The following is a 16,460-nucleotide window of genomic DNA, read 5'->3' as shown; positions in this document are numbered from 1 at the left end:
CTGTACAATGTTAATTCAAGACCTCAATAAAATCTGCCTTGAGCAAAAAAAATAAAAAAAATGGTGAGTTAAAGATAAAAATGTAAACTTTTTTACATGGTGCAGAAAATATGTAGCATATGCAGCATTTCAGGGGACTACTGCCTCCCGTCCTCAGATGAAAAAATCTTAATGCCGCCATTAGCTATCCCAATCACTAAATGCCTGCAGGGCTGTACATACCATATTGGAATTAGTAAAATGAAGTTTTTTTTAAACAAGAAAAAAACTTTCCCTAGCTTGCCTGATATTTGGTTAAATGTGGATGGGATGGAAGGGCATGCTGTACTGGACCGATTGCGTTGTGAGTGGATTCTGAGGTCCAGTCCCTAGGATACTATATGTGCCTAGTGGTACAAGTGGTGTCATAGACAAAGGGGCACATTTACTAATCCACGAACGTCCGAAAAGCGTCCAAATGCGTTTTTTTCGTAATCATCAGTATTTTGCGATTTTTTGGAAATTGTTGCGACTTTTTTGTAGCCATTACAACTTGCTCGTAAATTGTTGCGACATTTTCGTAGCCATTACGGCTTGCTCGTAAATTGACGCAACTTTTTCGTAGCCATTACTACTTGCTCGTAAATTGTAGCGACTTTTTCGTAGCTGTCGTGCCGAGTACGAAAGTTTCGGATTCATTCAAGCTTCAGTATCGTGACTTTCCTTGGGCCAGGTTGGAGCTGCAGAGTGCCATTGAGTCCTATGGGAGGCTTCCAAAATCATGCAAAGTCGAAAAGGTTTGCCCGCCGTTTACGAGCGCTCAATACGAAAAAGTCGCGACAATATACGAGCAAGTCGTAATGGCTATGAAAAAGTCGCGACAATTTACGAGCAAGTCGTAATAGCTACGAAAAAGTCGCGACAATTTACAAAAAAACGCAAAATGTTCGTTTCCAATCCGATTTTTTCCCATTCGGGATTTGGATTTGTGGATTACTAAATCAGCCCCAAAGTGTTTCTTAGTTACATGGAACTTTTTTTGTGAGAAAAGTAGTTTTGACACGTTATTTCTTCCTTAATGTGTGATTTAAACACCTTAGGACTTTTTCATGTCTTCAAGTGCAGTTGCGGTCTCCGCAATATCCCCGCAGTCAGTTGCATGTAAATTTCATTAAAAGTACTTTCATAAAAATGTGCTCCTTGCACTTCCATATAGTTTTACTTGGCACTGCTCAGTCCTTCCTGTCTTCCGTTTTGAACTGAGTATTTCTGCGCCCTTTACTGCAGGGGAACTCTGGAGCTACCGCCACCTTTTGACCAGGCAGTAGCTTCAGAGTTCCCTTAGCGGCCAGCTCCAATAGTCACAGCACTCCTGTAACTAAAAAAAATGTGGTGCAAACGTGAATTGCATGACAAACACCATAAATGACACAAGCCAGACTTTCACACGGTTGCTTCAAATTTGTGGGAAAATTGGGAAGATTATGCTGTTTGCAGTTGCTTTACTATGCAAAAAACACTATCTTAATGCACTGGAGCTATGATGGTGTGATCGGCAGTTGGCTGATCGCCACATCAACAGGAAAACCGGAAAGGAGGTTTTGACCCAGACAGCCCTTCCGAAAATCGGGCTGTGTAAGTCAAAACCGGACAGATGGCAACCCCGGTTGTGGCTCCCCTGCGATACTGGGGCTTATTTTGCACTCCCTAGTTTATACCTTTTGAATTGTAATTATCACAGTTCAACAACTCTTTTTTTGTACAATTGTGGTAGACACAGCACAACTGCACCAAGTGTATCACCCCTTGCAACTGCAATGATGCTTGAATTATGAAAAAAATGCTGCTTTGTAAGGGAAGAAACGGAAAAAAATTACACTGTGCTCACTGCACTGGTGGATGTAAATATGCCATCTCATGTGCCATCACTCGTTACTACTTGATCCTAAATCCTTGTTCACATCGGTGTGTACAGTGAATTTTTAATACCTACACAGTTGTGCTGAAAATATTGTAATATAAAAATTAAAACCCCAGTTACCAATTAGCGCAGCCAACAAAAAAGTACCAGAATATCCATGCAAACATGATGCATTACCTGCCACTTTCACAGAAGCAGCGCACTGCATTCTGTTTTAGTCATTTTCCTTTGGGATTCCTGAAACCATTTTTCTTCTGTTGGTCTTTTGACAAAAACAAAAAAAAATGTTTAGTTTCCCTAAACTGAAACGGTATTTAAGTGGGTCTACCTTCCTTGAATAATAATAGCAGGCAGTAGAAACATAAATGCTGCACAGGTCTTGTCCGCAGTTTTATAAGAGTTAATATTAATAGATTAAGGGGTTTAGGGCAATGAACTGTGGAATTATAAGATATTTAAATATGGTTCACTGAGAAGAAGTAAGTTATTGTGAATTTTCACAGTGTACAGTATGCTGTATACAAAAATAAGAGAAGGAAAAGGGGGTGTGGGGCTGCAGAATGTATCATAAGAAGAGACACGGCAGTCCTGGTCATAAAACCAATAAAATAGGTTACATTGAGTCTGGACTACTTGCTATTTTAAGTGAGACTATTGTGAAAATATTACACACAAATCTCCTGTCATTTATTCATTTACTTGCCATCCAATGCCTAAATAAGGTAGTCTGACTAAAGAAAGTAAAGTCAGATATAAGAGCAATGAGGAGAGAAAAATGGTTTAATAGTGATGATTAGAGCACAGGGAAGAATTAATTAATCTAATTGATTAATTAGAGTAGGCCATGTCTATTGATGGTCAATAAAGTAATTTAAGAAGCTTTTTAAATATTTATTAATAAGTCAGATCCTTAGGGGCACATTTACTATGGGACGAATCCGAGTCCGAATGGAAAAAATTCGGATTGGAAACGAATGTTTTGCGATGTTTTCGTATTTTTTGCGATTTTTTCGGCGCCTTTACGAATTTTCGGAAATTATCGCGACTTTTTCGTTACCAATATGATTTGCACGAAAAAACGTGAGTTTTTCGTAGCCATTCCGAAAGTTGCGATTTTTTCGTAGCGTTAAAACTTGCGCGAAAAGTTGCGCTTTTTTCGTAGCGTTAAAACTTAAAAGGCGTGACGTTTTGTGCAAGTTTTAACACTACGAAAAAATCGCAACTTTTTGCGCAAGTTTTAACGCTACGAAAAAATCGCAACTTTCGGAATGGCTACGAAAAACTCGCGTTTTTCCGCAAAAATCGTATTGGTAACGAAAAAGTCGCGATAATTTTCCGAAAAAATCGCAAAATACCGATCATTACGAAAAAAACGCAATCGGACGCATTCGGCCCGTTCGTGAGTAAGTAAATGGGCCCCTTAGTATTAGCTCAGCACAGGCCTTGTCCAACACCAATATAGGAACATGGCTGTGGTCATCTGCATTAGGAGTACCCTCCCGATGTGCTGGCATAGTTCTGACAGGCAATTTTTTCTAAAAAAAAAAATATGTATATATATTGTTTTCCCCAAATGCAGTGCAGGCTCTATTAGGGAAACAATTTTGCTCTGATAGGCGACCTTTAAGAACACTTATTAAAACCATTTACACCATTTTTGAGATTGAAATAATAACCATGAACGCAAAGTTTAAAGGGGACATTTAAGGGCTGATTTTTGAAGTTGTAAGTTTTTTTTTTTTTTTGCCAGGATTTATTTTTATATTGACATTGTTTAGTTGCCAAGATAAAGGTTTTAGAAATCAAAACAAAAAATACAATCACCAAAAAAAAAAGCGATTGCTGGAAGAACCATGATTCACTTTGTGGCAAGGTTAATAAATCAGCCCACAAGTGTCAAGAACAAGTTTTTGTAATTAATCTCTAACATAAGGATTATATCTTTTAATGTTGCCTTTTACACTGCTGTACTAAGAATTTACCCAAACACCTCGGTAGCACCAGTTAGATGTTTCACTGCCTGCTGTCTCTGATTTGCCAGGTTGTTTAGGAGAGCACTCAACGTTATGCACTGTAGGATGCCAGTCAATATCCATGAGGTAGCCAGGCAGCCAGCAGCTCAGCAGACCTGAGAGATGGAACTGCATATCATCTTTCCCTGTGTTTCCCAGATCTGAAAATGGCTCCACATCCTACCGTGATTATGATCAAGGCCTGTTAGGATACATTCAGCGCTCATTTGTTACACAGACAGTAATAAAAGTGGATGTATGGGGAGCTGAAATTTAAATCAGATTTATAATTTAATTTAGGATAGTATTCTTCAGAAAATAAGCATTTCCTGAGCAATATTCCCTTTCAAGCAGAGGGGCCTACCAGTGTATTTTCCATTGAGATGAATAGAAAGCTGCGTGAGTGAACAGGGGTTTTAGGTAGAAGAACAACCCCCCTTAAACAAAAGCCCCAATCCACTGCCCTCTATAGGGTCCCCCTATAGAGGGCCCCAGAAGAGTATTTATATATAGGCACCCGAGGGCCTGTGCCTAGGGTGGCAGCTTTAGGGGGTGGCCCTTAGGTACCTATATAGTAAAAAAAAACAATAAAAAACAAACAAACCTCCAGCACTGGGGAGATAAGGGTGGTTAGGGTGAGTGCTGGCCAGAACTGACATCACTTCCACAGCATAAGGGGCGCACTTAGGTCTGCTGCCTAGTGTGGAACCAAACCTAAATACAGCCCTGCTCCCTCCCCGCAGAGTCCTTTACATGGAAATGTGTCCATGTTTGTAAACCTGACATACAGATGCAGAGTAGCACAGCAGAATTTATAGGTGCCATCTTCTGTATCTTTGGATCCTCTACATTCACTTTCCTGATGGACAGAGCTTTCTGGCACTTGCGCAGCTGGAGCTAATACTGGACTTGCTCCAACTGTGCATGTGCCATAAAGCTAAGTGTTGGAGAACTGATAGAAGAAAATCTGACGATACAGAAGATGGAGCATGTGAAATCTACTGCATTAACTCTGCATCTATATGTCAAGTTTACAAACAGGGATGCTTTTTCATGCAAAGGAGTTTCACAAGTAAGACAAAAAATTACCAATCTCCCCTTATCTGTTCATGTTAATGGATGACTGCTAATCACCAGGTGAGTTATTGAAAAAAAATCCTGGACTTGCACAATGTGTTACCAATAATTATTGTGGAATGCTTTTAAGCCTTTATATTACTCATAATGGGTGATGCATTTCCTTCTCCATATTTGAATCATGTTTCTGCTGCATTTATTTAATGAATAAATATTTTTTCTCTTGGTCATACATTTCAGCATATTAATTAGACAGGAAAAATATTACATTCATTTAAAAGGCAATTCAAGCCCAGGTAATATTTAGGGTTTCAAAAGCACTAGGTGTGTATGAATCTAAAGGTATAGGGCTGCTGTATAGGGCTGCTGTATATATTCCATGTACAGAATCCCTAAGAAATATAAAGGTGTGTGCTACATGGCTTGTCTCCTCTGCCGTATTGCACAGTAGAGGAAACAAAGAGGCTGTGAAAATGTTGTGAAGAGCTTAAGGGCAGTGTCATACAGGGAGATTAGTAGCCTGTGATAAATCTTCACTATTGCAGGCGACTAATCTCCTCAACATGCCATCCTACTGGCAAGAATGTAAATCACCGGTGGGATTGGATACACATTGCTTCAGTTTTCCAAAGTTTCCTTATGAAGCAACTCCGGGCAAGCAATGCATATACCATCCCAACAGCGATTTACATTTTACATCTTGCCGGTAGGATGGCATGTCGGGGACATTCGTCGCCCGCAATAGTGAAGATTTATTAAGGGCGACTAATCTTCCCATGTGCCACTGCCCTAAGTGTTATAGCTGAGCAGTGCAGATTTTTACTGTACATGAATCAATCCTGATTAGACATCAATGGGACCTCAGAGTTAATGGGGGTTTTCAGGGGCTATAAATGGTGTAAATGATTGTAAACTAAGGCAAAATTGCGGCATGTTTTCAGCAAAAATGTTTTTTCTTATAATGGGCATTCTCACTTGGGACAGATTATATATAGTGAATAATGTACCCCTTTTGTATTATACAGGTCATGAAACTCTTAGGTGACTTATAATAACCTCATATTCCAACAGGGAGGAACATTATTGATTATAATCTATACAAGTTTTAGAGAGTCATGTGACAGAAATTAAATAACTAAGTCCTGATTATAACTGATGACAACACCAACTACTGTTTATAAGGATATGATTTATGGGATATTTATTGCTTTTGTGTATTATATATGTATAAAAGGCCTTTTCTTTCATATTTGTGCCAATTGTATAGCTCTTGTCTTTAAAATTAAGCATACTTTTGCTCTGGAAAGTCAGACCTAGAAATTTACTGGTAAACTAGAAAGACAGTTCAGAGGCTTAGTACTTTTACACCAAATTTAGTTTTAGAGGGAATATGCTTCATTGTATACTTAATTGTTCATTATATACATTAACATGACCTGTGGCTTAACTACCTGGGGAGCAATGGGTGTCACTGCACCAGGGCCCCCCAGTAGGGCCTGCCAGATTCATTTATATATGCAGGCACTCACATTTAAGAAGAATATCAGAGCCTGGGTGCAGTCCAGATGAGGAAGATAGTTCCCACAATGTAAAGGAATCCGCACTCACAGGACTTATAGTGCAGCACACAAAGTGAATCAAGTGCCAACCCATTATACATACATTACATGAGAGGGCGGGAGAATAAGACTGTGACATCACATGACATCACCAAAGTGAGACACAACATGCAGGGTGATCTAAACAAGAAGTGAGAGAATAAAATAAAAAATAAAAGAGGATGTAGCAAAACACACTTGTTATATGTGACATCATCAATAGGAAAGAAAGAGAAGAAAAGCACAAAATGAAATTAGACAAATAAATATGTTTGTCCTTGTATTAAAGTTAACAGTTCTTATTGCTCAGTGTTTGCAGCCATAGTAACCAAAAGTAAAAGTAGAGATGAAATGCAAACAATAAAATCAGAGAAATAAATAGGTTTGTCCTTGTATTCTAGTAAGCATTTTTGTTGCTCACTGCTTGCAACCATAGTAACCAATATGTGTCTTAAAAGTAGAAATGTCAAGTCAATGTGAGCATACATTCTTTTACAAGACTTTCTTGTGCGCACATCAGATCGCTAACTGGAGATTCAGACACAAACCAGCACAGCGGGTATGGCTTCCTATGCGTATGATTGTTCACTGTAACAGGGGTTACCATGGGAACACAACCGCTTATTAGTCACTGTATTATGTTGTGGTGGGCACAATATATATATATATATACAATCAATGTGAAGTCCACACTTCCAATCTTCAAGGTTAAGGTGCTCGGTCAATAAATTAGGTCGCAGGGACTGGCACTCCTGATTCTGTGAATAATAAAAGCTTTTTGTTTCAACATCATATTGTGATTCCAGCGTTTCCATCCCACCTGCTTTGCTATATATATATATATATATTTATATTTATATAAATAAACACACACATATACATATAGGCCCAATAACATAGTAATATTTTGGTGTTCCTAGACACCTTTATTAAGCCATGGGCAAATATATACATCACACTCTATAGCAGAGGATCTACTTTTTAAAGGATTACACAGGAAATGGCATCATACACAATTGCAAACCCTGTAAGACAATAGGAGACAAAGAAAAATAAAAAACAGGGAGCTATATCCTATAAAAAAACATAAAGTGCTAAAGTTTGCAGCCGGTGTATCCACCACACCTCATGCCTTCGAAGCAGTATCTCCTGGTCCCCTCAACGTCTGGGCATATTAACTTGCTCCAGCATTAAAAACCTCAATTCTGTTTCTGAGTCCCCTTTCTCTACAAAATGTTTAGAAACTGGTAACTTTGTATTTCCTTTTCTAATTGTAGACCGATGTTGTGATGTATGTGTTCTAATCCCTCACATAGAGCAACCCACAAGGACATATGATCATGTATACCACAAATTTTGATAAAAATGTGAAATGTCCCTTGAGCTTATACTCATATTTCATCTGTGGATGTATGAATATATCCCGCTTCTTAACACAGCTACATTGGCTGCATGAAAGACAAGGGTACATTCCCCTGGACCTACTTCCCCATAGTGTTTGTTGTCCACCCCAGATAACTGTTCTCACCAACTGGCTACCTGATGTTCCTCCCCTTCTATAAGATATTAAACTAAACTCAATTACCTCAGGATATGCTGATTTCAGGAGGCCCCAATGCAAGGCCGCCATCAGAAATCACGGGCCCCTCACAACAAAATTTTCTGGGCCCCCCTCCTCCCACGCCTCCAATGGCCCCTCCCCCAGTGACCCCTCCCATCAATACAAACAACACAGACTTTGGTAACCAGGGCCCCCCTAAAACATTTGTGGCCAGGGGTTACATTTTACATTGGTGCCAGAACAGGTGCCCCTTAAAACATTGCTAGCCAGCCCAGGGCCCCCTAAAACATTGGTGGTCCTCCCCCAAATACTATGGGCCGCTCCCGCTGCTTCCTCCGCTCCCCCCCGCGTCCTTCAACTCCCCCCCACTATCATGCTGCTTCCTCCAGGGCCCCCCAAGCATCCTCCAGCTCCCCCCAGCATCCTGCTGCTTTCTCCAGGGCCCCCCCAAAGCATCCTTCAGCTCCCCCCCAAGCATCCTCCAGCTCCCGCCCAAGCATCCTCCAGTTCCCCCACTCAGCGTCCTCCTGCTTCCCCCGGGCGCCCCCCCAAGCATCCTCCTGCTTCCTCCAGCTCCCCCCAAGCATCCTCCAGTCCCCCCCAAGCATCCTCCAGTCCCCCGCCCCAGCATCCTCCTGCCCCCCAAAGCACCCCTCAGCTCCCCCCAGCATCCTCCAGGGCCCCCAAAGCATCCTTCAGCACCCCCCAGGGCCCCCCAAGCATCCTCCAGTCCCCCCCCCAGCGTCCTCCTGCTTCCCCCAGGGCCCCCCCCCAAAGCATCCTTCAGCTCCCTCTAGCATCCTCCAGGGCCCCCGAAGCATCCTTCAGCTCCCCCCAGCATCCTTCAGGGCCCCTGAAGCATCCTTTAGCTCCCCCCAGGCCCCCCCAAGCATCCTCCAGTCCCCCCCAGCATCCTCCTGCTTCCCCCAGGGCCCCCTGAAGCATCCTTTAGCTCCCCCCAGCATCCTCCAGAGCCCCTGAAGCATCCTCCAGTTCCTCTCCCCTGCGCCGGCTCCCCTGCGTGCTCCGACTTCGGCGACGTCCTCTGCTATATCCTGCTGCTACCCGCTCCATCTGCGCTTATATAAGGTTGCGCCCCATCCGTGTGACGTCACTACGCACGGGGCGCAACCTTATATAAGCACTGATGTAGCGGGGAACACCAGGACATAACGGAGGATGCCCCCTTTAAAGTTAAAAACCAGGACGACTGTACCCCCTCTGCCCCCCTGATGGCGGCCCTGCCCCAATGTTTCCATAATATCCTAGCAACCTGATGACTCCCCACACCATATAATGTTATGAAAGGAATGCGGGGCCTCTCATCCCATGAAGATCTCTGGGTGCGTAATAGGGCCCTATCCAGTACCTATCTCGGAATACCTAGGGGCACATTTACTAACCCACGAACGGGCCGAATGCGTCCGATTGCGTTTTTTTCGTAATGATCGGTATTTTGCGATTTTTTCGGAAAATTGACGCGACTTTTTCGTTACTAATACGATTTGTGCGAAAAAACGCAAGTTTTTCGTAGCCATTCTGAAAGTTGCACAAAGTCTGGCGATTTTTCGTAGCGTTAAAACTTGCGCAAAAAGTTTCGATTTTTTCGTAGCGTAAACAATTTTAGCCGTATGTCATTACTCTCTTTGATAACTTTCACATTCAAAAAAAGTAACTACTCTCCTATCCATGTTTAAAGTAGATGATATATTGGGATGTATATCACAAACCTCCTTGTGGAACAGCGATAGGGACACTGCTTCACCCCTCCACACAATGAAAATGTCATTTATATAATGCCACCAGGCCAAGCATCGGTTCTGGAATGACCACAAGCGATATATAAACTATAAAAACTCCTCCTCCAGCCATTGCATGAAGGGGGCAACCTTGGACCCCATCGTCGTTTCATGATAATGATATCCTTTTAACCAGCCAGGTGTTCTGCAACTGCAAAAGGAACTGGAATGGTACAATCCATGCACCTAAATTACATTTGGAATAATGAAGTAACATATACTGATATTGCTGATGAATGGTTATTGTACAGTGGCGCTGCCTCATACTTCTGCTTCACAGCTGCCAGTGAGATGATATTGCTGCTGCGCTTACATTCTAAATGAGCCCCTAGGAGTGAGTGAGGGAGTCACAGTTAAAACGAGGAGGACTAAAAACTTAATCTGGGATCCAGCCTTTCCCTAATAGGTCTGATTCCATGAGGAATAGCTCTGATCTATAGATTCCTTTCTCACACTGCTAATTTCTTTTATGTTACAGGAACAACTGGATTGACTGGAAGGGGTATTATTCTGTCCTCTGTAGTTTAAATGAGTCTCCTGTTTCATTATTATTATACAAGATGTTATTATTCCCTGTCTCTATGATAATTGGGAAGTTATTATTCACTGTATCTCTTGCTCCTCTGGGAGGGGGGTTCTAAAGTCACCCACCTAAGTGTTTTTTTACCAGCAACAAAACCCTTAACTTTGTTGAAATGCAATATGGGGTTATGCACAGACACTGCATAGAGTTTTGTTACAAGGGCGCACATGGGCAAAATAATGACATTACTACAAAGCAGTGCTTAACACTGACTTTCTTCTTCCACAGTTGATGAAAATAAGGGGACAGTATCTGGACTGCCTGTGACTCCAGATTGTAAATTCTTTTTTGGGTATTTATTGCCAAATTCTACAGGATTCACTCAAACCATTTCAGACTATATGCAACTTTAATCTGTATTGTGGGTTTGTGCAGACTGATGCTCAGGGATACAATATCACATGCACTGACAATTAAGGTATTTGGTTTATGGACTGACAATCTTGGGTGCACAGACCATGAAGATATTCTGTGCAAGTACCAATTTCTCCAGTGCAGAGTATAGTTATATGGTTAATTTAGTATGGAAATTGACAACAGTGAATACAGTTAAACAAAAAAAAATTCCTCACCCTATAAATGAACTATTGGCACCATCTATACAGGCATAATCATAACATAATCCTTTTTTTTCCCCTTTGCTCCTATCCTTGTGCCTTCCCTGTGTTCATAGATGGTGAGATCTCACCTTTTCCCAGTTATTCTGGGAGAAGGAAAAGGAACTTCAGGCACTTTCCATTCCAGTTAATGACACCTGGGAAACAAACAACAATACTGACACATATTTTATATTTTTCCCTTCAGACCCAATAAAGAACAAGAACACTCTGCAACACAAGAAGGGGCCATTCAAGAACAGGTGGTAAAAGATCCCATACCAGATTGCTAAGGAATCTCTATTGGGGAGCACGTATAGGCCAGCCCACAAGTGCACACGCAAACTATCAAAATCTCCCATGCACCCAATCCTCAGTGCTCCAGGTAGGAATCAATTATGTTGGCAACATGACACCCTTAAATTTGTGCCATTGTACGCCCTGTGCATTGTGGCCATTCTACATTCCTGTGACTGAATAGGGATCTGGTCTCAAGATATCACTGATTCTCTAGCAGGCCAATGGGGGAGGTAACTCTCATAGAGCTGCTGTAGCACTAGCTTATATATCCACCTTACCAAATCAGTTTTCCCGCTGGGTACCATTCCAGGTACTGATGTGCTGTAAGGATCATATTAATTAACGGTAATGTTGCCCATATCAACCAATCAGAAATTTGGTTTTGTTTTCTAAAATGTAGGTGTCCCTTCAAATTCAATTGCTTATTGGTTGCTATGGGCAACATCACCAGTGATGTATGTCTCTAATGTTAATAAATTAGCTCCTAAGACTTTTATATCCTAAATACAAGTATTTGTCTGTATTTTTATTCTTATTTCAATTATTTCTAAACCTCTTTCTCTTTTCCCTCACAAGGAGAGGCCGCCCTCCTGCCCCTTCCACACAAGGAAAACCCTGTCCATCTCTTTTGAAAACTTGCAAATATATATGCAGATCTCTCCCCTCTAATGCTGAGAGAAGGAGAGAATATACATCCATAACTGCAGCACTAAGGCAAAACAATATTCTATATTGTTGGGGCATCCTACAAAATTAATAATTTATAGATTTTTATAGATGTTTTTTTATAGATTTTTTTTTGGCCCCCAGTCTGCTTAAAGGCTCCATAGACTTCACCGTATGACATAATCAATTTAATTTAATCCAGCCTTCAAACATGCTGTGTGAGAAATAATCAGCCCATTATATGGGATAACTTTGACAGCACCGGTTCAGAAAAAAGATTTTCTCAGGAAACACCTACTATAATTTCACATAATCCAAAAGGCAACAGGTGTGATAAATGCTGCAATTTGTATGTTAGCCTCTATAACAGAAAGCATAATGTAAGCATGTGTGCAGACATTAACCACAATGAAAGTAAACATACAGTTACTTTGTGGATTAGGTGAGACCTGTTACAAAGCATCACTTAAAGGGATTATGTGAAGGAAGCATATTAAATGCATTCATTCTGCTGTAGCAGAGTTATCACAATCACATCCAAGTAGGGTTGCCACCTGTTCAGTTTTGACATAAACAGTTCGGTTTTTCTTAGGGCTGTTTGGTTCTCAACTGTCTGTTCATGTTTAAGCCTTGTGAAACCTAAACAGTAATCTAACCAATACATGAAAACCATTTAAATATTAAGATACACACCATGATTTTTTCCCAGTCAACATGACTTAGTTAATTACATTTTTACAGAAGGAAAAAAACAAATCAGTTAAAAATGAGGATTTCTTTTTCTAAATTAGCATATATGTATTTTAAAGCTGTCTGGATAAGTGATTTGATTTCTATATAATAGATCCCATACCTTTAATTAAAAGACTGGACTTACTCATCAGGCAGATAGTGCTATGTTTGCCACCCATTTTGAACAGGACATCCTAGGTTTTAAAAATGGGTGTCTAGTTCAAAACTTTCTGTCTGGTTTACCCTCTGTGCTATAAGTCACACCCCCTTTGTTCAGGTTTAGCCAATGACAAAGGTGGCAACCCTATATATAAGTGGGGCTGATCATTAGTTTCCATTTATGGCACCTTCTAAATCTAGACACACATGGGTTGAGATGAGTTGAAACTGTGCATCCATCTGATTGGCCCAATATTAGTGCCATGTGGCAAGAATATGGGATGGTGAAACTGCACCAATACAAGGGTCAATTGGCTGGATTACTAGAATTTTTAAACACTGCAAGTCCAGTTTTTAGTTGACCTTTTCTGTAGAAAAAAATTCACCTGCTCACGGTACTTTCTGATGCTACCCATACTGCACATGTTTATGGTCCTGGACAGCCCCAAGGGATTCCTTAGAAATTAATGTCTGAGTGTACTCCTGGCCATTTTTTTACACAGAAAAGCAGTGGCCCAGAGTAATAAAATAAGCATTTGCAATCACTGGGTAGTGCCTAGGCATATAGCGCCTTCCTAGAATTATATTATATTTTCATTTGTCTATATACTGGTGATACTTCCTTGAATGGAAAGCAATATAAGTTTAAATTAATGGTGTATACTTGAGTTGTATACTGTTGGTCAATCTAAAATGGCAAGAATATCACTCAGTTTGAAGGGTAATCTGCTTCATAACTGCATCAGTTTGGGTACAATTATAAGTTACAATGTTCAGCGGTTTTACATGTTTTGCATAATTTAACCTTTCTTTCCTTTTTTCATAGATAACCCTATTTAGGCACACTGTTATAATAAATACAGTGCCTAAACAGAGAGAATGATTAATCTTGTCCTGAATATTGCTTGACTGCAGTGTGCTCTCTATAAAACATGACTGGAAGCTCTGTCATAAACTAGATGTTGCAGTAATGGTAGTGGAACTAGATAAAGTAGCTGTGGTGCAATAACATAACTGCACAAACTGGCAGTAACAGCCATAGTAGCAGAAAATTAAGTGTCAGTTTAGGAAATGACTTACTTTTTAAGTCACTTTTTACTATTTTTTTTTAATATTACAACTGCAAGTTAACCTAAACACAGATGGGTCTGAATACTATAATCCCTTTTAACTTTCTTAATTATTGGTTTATTTTTATACATATTACATTAGTAAAGCAGAATCCTAAGGTTTAGAAAATGGATTTACTCAGAAAACATCCACTATAATTAGTCTTTTTTACATAATCCAAAAGGCAACAGGTGTGATAAATCCTGCAGTTTGTAGTTTAGCCTTTGTACCAGAAATCATAATGTAAGCATGTATGCAGACCTTAAAGGAACAGTAACACAAAAAAATGAAAGTGTTTTAAAGTATAATGTACAGTTGCCCTGTCTGGTAAAATGTATATAAATAAGCTGTTGTGTAGCCATGTTGGCAGCCATTCAAGGTTACATAACAGATAAACAGATAAAACACCATTGTATTTTACAGCATTTATTTGGTATCTGCTATGTAACCTGCGCCTTTTCTTCTTTTGAATGGCTGCCCCCATGGCTACACAGCAGAGTATTCATATAAACTATAACAGTCTTTCTGAAGCAAACACACAACGTTTACCGGTGCAGGGCAGCAGTATGTTATAGTTTGATTACATTTTTGGGTGTTACTGTTCCTTTAACCACAATAACAGTTATAATAATGAATATTCTACATAATTGGTTAATTTTTAAATTAGTAAAGGTTTCAATTCTTCTAGCATAAAGTTTTCATTAATATGGATTAATATTCTAACTCAGTATTTAAGGCTTTAGGCACATTATGGTAGCTGGGCCAAGCTCTGTCTATCTAGCCATCCTTAATATACTGTATCTTAGTCCCTTTGGACTATAGACATGCTCTCGTCTAGGATGGAGGACTTATTGGCTCTACTGTCTGCCAATAACAATAATGTAGAATAACATCAGAACATTAGGGTGTCAGTGTTTGTTGCCACTTGTGTTTATGAACCGTAACCCTTTTAACTTACAGTATCAGGAGATCCTGATAATTAGCTCAAATTTTATCCGCAGTGGCTCAGGCAAGTCCTGTATGATGTTTTGCTGTATTCGCACAGGTGCATGTAAGCGCTGAACAAAGGTGGAACACGGCCTATTGTGTTCCGTCTGTTTTCTGCCCTTATATGCGCTTATGTGAGTACAGCGGGACAGAGAAGAATGGGCTGTGTCTATTCCTGCATTCCCCTACAGTGGAACGCAGGAAGGATCCACCGCAGGGAACACAGGCATGACTACGAGCCCTTATAGTGAATGGCCACAAATACTCTAATGTCAAAGTATTGGTGAGCTGGTAAGTAAGATTTTCTTCATGAAACCCAACTAAAGTTGGTCATTCATGCCAAGATTTAGTTGCATAAGACCAATTATTCCATAGGTAAAATGGGGGAAAGCACAGAAACAGGATAAGTAGAAAATGCAAAATACCTGTAGTAATGTGAGACCCCAAAGGGATGAGAATTTAAATTAGAGATAGACACTTATAAAAAAAAACATTCAGGCCAAAAGTAAATGTCATCTTCAAAATATGCCAAAGATTTTGTTTCATGAAACATATTAGCACTTTTTCCAGTAACAAAACTGCTGTTCTGCAGGCCCCAGTGCAAAATCTGCACTTTGTACTGCACCCTCTACTCCCTATCACAGTGCTTCTTCTGGGAGCATGGCTGCTATTGTGTTGATAGCCCTGAAAGTGGGCTTTATGGGGGAGTGGGAACCTCTTGACTCCAACCCCTGATATTTATATCACTACTTTTTTTCCCTTCTTTTCACAGTCACCTCTGTGATAACATATATCACTGTTAGGAAAGGGGAGGTAAAATATATCTTCTGTGGGTGCAAACTTTATTTGCATTTTACATCATAGGTAGATTTTCAATAAGGCTAGGGGAGGCTAAAAAGGATCTACAGCAGTGCTGTCCAACTGGCACCTGCGGCCCCCCCTCTCTGTGGCCCCACCGCATGTCTGACTCCTGACCTTTGTGTAAGATTTAAGTGGTACCAGTACTGAGATTAACTGGCCACCTGCATTGTTCACACTTCAGATTCAGGCTGTAAACCCCTGTATTGTTTACATCTGTAATCTCCTTTACTGTTCACACCTTTTAGTCCCTGCATTGTTAGGGTAGGGCAGGCAGAGTATGGCACACAGGCAGCATGGGGCAGGCAGAGTATGGCACACACAGGCAGCATAGGGCAGGCAGAGTATGGCACACACAGGCAACATAGGGCAGGCAGAGTATGGCACACACAAGCAGCATAGGGCAAGCAGAGTATGGCACACACAGGCATGGAAAGGCAGGCAGAGTATGGAACACACAGGCAGTGTTCTGTGTGTGCCGCACACAGGAATTTTTACACAAGGTAATAAAGTAAAAATAAA

The sequence above is a fragment of the Xenopus tropicalis genome, chromosome 4 (assembly GCF_000004195.4).
Source record: "Xenopus tropicalis strain Nigerian chromosome 4, UCB_Xtro_10.0, whole genome shotgun sequence".
Taxonomy (NCBI): Eukaryota; Metazoa; Chordata; class Amphibia; order Anura; family Pipidae; genus Xenopus; species Xenopus tropicalis.
This window is presented reverse-complemented; position numbering follows the sequence as displayed.